The sequence below is a fragment of the Hypomesus transpacificus genome, chromosome 11 (assembly GCF_021917145.1).
Source record: "Hypomesus transpacificus isolate Combined female chromosome 11, fHypTra1, whole genome shotgun sequence".
In the NCBI taxonomy this organism is placed as follows: domain Eukaryota; kingdom Metazoa; phylum Chordata; class Actinopteri; order Osmeriformes; family Osmeridae; genus Hypomesus; species Hypomesus transpacificus.
In genome coordinates, this window is record NC_061070.1 from 18844425 (window position 1) to 18849790 (window position 5366).

The window sequence follows — 5366 nt, forward strand, 5'->3', positions numbered from 1 at the left end:
TCTCTAAGTTGATTAGTAAGAACAAACACAACGCTAAGTTCCTATTTGATACTGTTGCAAAACTCACTAAGAAAAGTACACTCTGTGTTAGTTCAGATCTCTCTCCCAATGATTTCTTAGATTTCTTTGACCAAAAAATCTATGCAATAAGGGACAAACTACAGACTAGTCCTGGAGGAGTGGCCATCAACACTGATTTTCCCTCTGTACCCAGCATTCTGCATGTTGAGACTCTCACTCACTTTAACCCTATTTCTATGGAAGCATTCATCAAGCTGATAGATTCCTCGAAACCCACTAGCTGCCTTCTCGATCCCCTCCCTGCCAAACTTTGTAGGGAACTTCTCCATATTATTGGACCGCCCATGCTTAGTATTATTAATGAATCTATTGTAACTGGACAAGTCCCTGATGATTTCAAACAAGCTATTATCAAGCCCCTTCTTAAAAAACCAAACCTGGATCCAGGTTGTCTTAGCAATTACAAGCCCATTTCAAATTTGCCATCTCTCTCCAAAATTTTGGAAAAAGCTGTGGCAAAACAGCTCACTGAGCACCTCTCCTCAAATCAGCTCTATGAACCTCTCCAGTCTGGATTTCGTCTTCACCACAGCACTGAAACTGCATTAGCCAAGGTAGTCAATGAGCTATTATTAGCCTCTGACGCGGGCTTTAGCTCTGTCCTTGTTCTTCTAGACCTAAGTGCAGCTTTTGACACTGTAGATCATGAGATTCTCCTGGAACGTATGGAGAACTATGTTGGGATTTCTGGTACTTCACTTCAGTGGTTCAGATCGTATCTATCTGATAGATCACAATATGTCCACTATGATGGTTGCTCATCCAGGAGCTCCATTGTAAAATACGGAGTACCACAGGGTTCAATTTTAGGCCCTCTGTTATTTTCACTCTATATGTTGCCTTTAGGAAACATAATTAGAAGTCTTGGGGTAGATTTTCACTGCTATGCAGATGATACTCAGCTATACATGTCTATAAAGCCGGGAGAATTTCCACATGCTATGGAAACCTGTGTTTCCGGGTTGAAAACTTGGATGACTGCAAATTTCCTTCTTCTTAATTCGGATAAAACCGAGGTTCAAATTTTTGGTCCGAAAAAACACCGAAATAATTTATCCCATCTAACCTTAGACTTAGACGGCGTCAAAGTATCTCAAAGCCAGCTGGTAAAAAATCTGGGAGTCACAATGGACCCAGACCTTTCGTTTGAGTACCATATTAAGCAAATCACCAGAACAGCATTTTTCCATCTACGTAATATTGCCAAAATACGAAAATTCCTCTCAAAGGATGATGCTGAAAAACTAATACATGCTTTTGTTACGTCCCGATTGGACTACTGCAATGTGTTGTTCTCTGGCCTCCCAATTACCTACCTAAAAAACTTACAGCGGGTGCAAAATGCTGCTGCTAGACTATTGACTAAAACTAGAAAGTTTGATCATATAACATCGACTCTTATCTCTTTACACTGGCTCCCTATCCAAGCCAGAGCTGATTTCAAAGTTCTACTACTAACTTACAAATCTCTGCATGGATTGGCACCACTGTACCTCTCCGGTCTCCTTGCACCCTATTGCCCCGCAAGGTCTCTAAGATCTCAAAATGCCGGCTATCTGGTAATACCCAAAGTTAAGAAAAAAACTGCTGGAGGTAGGGCGTTCTCATATAGAGCACCTCTTCTTTGGAACAAATTACCCATCTCAATTAAGGAAGCTGATACTGTCTCGACATTTAAAACTAGATTAAAAACGTTCTTGTTTAGTCAATTCTATGATTGTTAAAGGGAAGTATGTGTGTACTTTCTATTTAAACCTGGGATGTGTGCTTGCCTATGTGTGTATCACATGTAACTTTTAAATTTTAATTATAGCTTATGTTCACATTGCCCAGCTAGATGTTACAAATAAAGTAAACCTGTTACTGTATATTGTTAGTATTATTATTATTATAGTTCCGTTGCTGTATATTGTTACTGTTATAGTTTTTATTACTAGTTGGAGACAACGGGGGACTGGCTGTTTTCATCCTTATTCGTATAAGTATAACCTACTTTAGAGTTCTTTCCCCTGGAACAGATTTCATGTTCCAACTGAGGGGGGCTGTCGTTGTTTTGGTGTGTGGGGCTGCATCAAATACCCTTTTTGCTCTGTTAAATTGCTGCACTAGTCCACACTTGACCGGTGGGGATCTCATTCTATTTTGACTGTAACTGTTAGCTGCTCCTGGCATTCTCTAATCCCTGCTCTCCTCTCTGTCCCCCCCCCACACATTCCCTGTGGTGTGGGGGGTTTGAGCTGTCAGGACCTGCTTGGTCGTCGGTCTGCCAACGCTGAACCAGGTCGTCACCCGGAATCCAGTCTCCATGACGGCCAACAGCGAGTTTCCCGGTCCCATCCAACGTCTATAAAGCCGAACAATGGATTTTGGTGTTTCAAAACCCATTGACACTGTATGACTATGTTTAGCTTGTGTTCTGCTCCTCTCTCTTACCAACCGTCTCTGGAGGAGGGGATCCCTCTCTGAATTGCTCCTCCCAAGGTTTCTTCCATTTTTTCTCCCGGTGGGAGTTTTTCTGGGAGTTTTTCCTTGTCTTCCTTGAGGGTTTAGGTTGGTTGAGGGGCAGTTCTATGGGCGCATGTGAAGCCCTCTGTGACATGCTTGCGTGTAAAAAGGGCTATACAAATAAATTTGATTTGAAATTTGATGACAGCTAAACCGCTACAGCTACCGTTAAAGCACATGCAGAACATGGTGTGTTTGTATCTGTACGGATCCCAGATGGATATCTCCAGCCTCAGGTCTGACGTCCTGCAGCTAACCCGTCCATGGGCGGCTCTGTGTGGGCCTCTGCAGTCCGTCAGCCACCCCTGTGTCCTGTTGGTTCAGATAATAATAATAAGAAGAAGACTTTATTTATATAGCACATTTCATACAAGATTTGCAGCTCAAAGTGCTTTACATAAAATCAATAAAAACAACATTAAAAGTAATAAAACCCTTCTGAACACAGTTATAATACAATTGTTGCTCTTTGCAGTAATCCAGAACAATCTCAGACCTTTTGCAGTGCAATCCTATGATGCTCAAACCTTTTGATTCAAATCCTGACATGCACTGCATGGGCTCGTCAGAGCGTCACGATGCGTCGGTGCACAACATCATCTGCTCCCTGGTCCACAAAGGACAGGCTTGCTTGGAAAGAGGGCTCAGATTGGGAAAATTGTTGATTGAATAAGGACATAGCCAGCACAAAGAATATGCGCTCAAACGATGTGTGAATGTTTATGCTATGTAGGTCAGCCTTCAGCTGTTGCCGGGCAGTGGTTCTTTCAAGTGCTGTCTCATGGTAACGTTCTGAGTGAAGTGACAGATGATACAAGAGAGAGAGATGCTCTCTCCCTCCTCTTCCCTTTCTCCTTCCCTCCCTCTCTCTCTCTCTCTCTATCTCTCTCTCTCTCGCTCTCTCTCTCTCTCTCTCTCTCTCTCTCTCTCTCTCTCTCTCTCTCTCTCTCTCTCCCTCTCTCTCTCTCTCTCTCTCTCCCTCTCTCTCTCTCTCTCTCTCTCTCTCTCTCTCTCTCTCTCTCTCTCTCTCTCTCTCTCTCTCTCTCTCTCTCGCTCTCTCTCTGTCTCTCTCTCTCTGTCTCTCTCTCTCTCACTCTTCCTTATTCCTCCCCACTCGCTCCTCTGGCCCTCCCTCCCTCCATCCCTGGCTCTGCCTTTCATCCTAGTAAGAAGGCTGTTCCTGGCCTGTTTGGCCCTCAGTGAAACGGTTCTTTGTGCTTCAGTGAGCTGAGAGTTGCAGCCCCCCTGGGGAGACCGCTGTCCTCGGCGAGGGGCCGTTCTTACGTAGACATCTGTCAGAGACTTGAAAGCCGTCTGACCAGCACTCTGAATAGTCGCCCCTTTAGGATTTATTTTTGTAATCCTTAGATGATTGTGACCCATTATGAATCCTTCCCACTTTCTCATGTCCGTTTTGTATAACACCCTCCCCTCCTTCCCACTCACACACACACTCACACACACACTCACACACACACACACTCACACACACACTCACACACACACACACTCAGACACACACTCATACCCTCTACAGAGTTTCAGTGCAGTGAAAGGCATGTCCTCTGTACTGTTATCATAAGTGAGGAGAGTTCAGGAGAGACACCCCTCTGATCCTGCCTCTCTTCCCTCTCGTCTCTCCTGATCTGGTGGGATGTCCCCCCTCCCCTCCAGGCTCCACCAACCATCTCTGTATCAGAGCCCTCCAGATATTTCACATGACAATCGTGTTACTCCTGCAACCCCCCTGGGGCCAGTCAGCAGACGGAGACAGAGCAGGAGGTATCGCTAGTTAAACTGGAGCACCATATGTTTCTTCAAGGGTTTTGCTGATCATTTCCCACACATACACACACACACTGAAACACTCACAATAATCCCTACCCCATGCCTGTATGTATGTGTGTGTGTGTGCGTGTGTGTGTGTGTGTGCGTGTAAAAAAGACAGAGAAAGAGAGAGCAGGATGCTAGCGGCTCAGAGAAGATAGCCCTGGGTTCTCTCAGCAGACAGCTGATGAAAGCCTCATCCTGTGTTGCCATCAACACTTACCAGAAGAGAAGGCCTCAGGACACACAGACCAGCTCACAACACTTACCAGCTCACTGTGGAACAGAGCACTGCATCGGCCTGGGGGGGAGGAGGGAGGGGAGGAGGGGAGGAGGGGAGGGGAGTGGGGAGGGGAGTGGGGAGGGGGGGGGAGGGGAGGGGGGGGAGGAGGAGGGTTGGAGAGCTGCCCTGTAAGTCAGGCATTTTAGGATGAGTTATAGCAGTGTGGATTGTCTGGCTTACTGTTGACTTAGGAAAGAACCTCCCAGAGGACTACTGGGAAGGACACACTCCCCCCTCCCCCCCCTCCCTCCCCCCTCCCCCCCCCCCCCCCCTCCCCCCCTCCCCCCCCCCCCCCCCCCCCTCCCTCCCCCCCTCCCCCCCCCTCCCCCCTCCCCCCCCCCTCCCCCCTCCCCCCTTCCACTTCTCTCTGACAGTCTCCCAGTACCCCATCGAATGACACAAATAGGACACATAATATAGATAATGGTTCTCCCGCAATAAGTGTCATAGATTAGACACGGTGCTTAAAACAAGTCTTGGACTGCGAAGATCGTAAACCACCATCACACAATTAGCTCCAACGGACAAAAGGAGCATTTAGAGACGCGGTCCCTCCTTCTGAGGCGTAACAAGCCTTCAGAGGCCGCCCTCTACTCCAGATGAGTTTCTGTTACCAGGATGGAGGCAATTAGGCCAGCTCTGATCCTCCATCTGCCTTCCTGGAGCACTG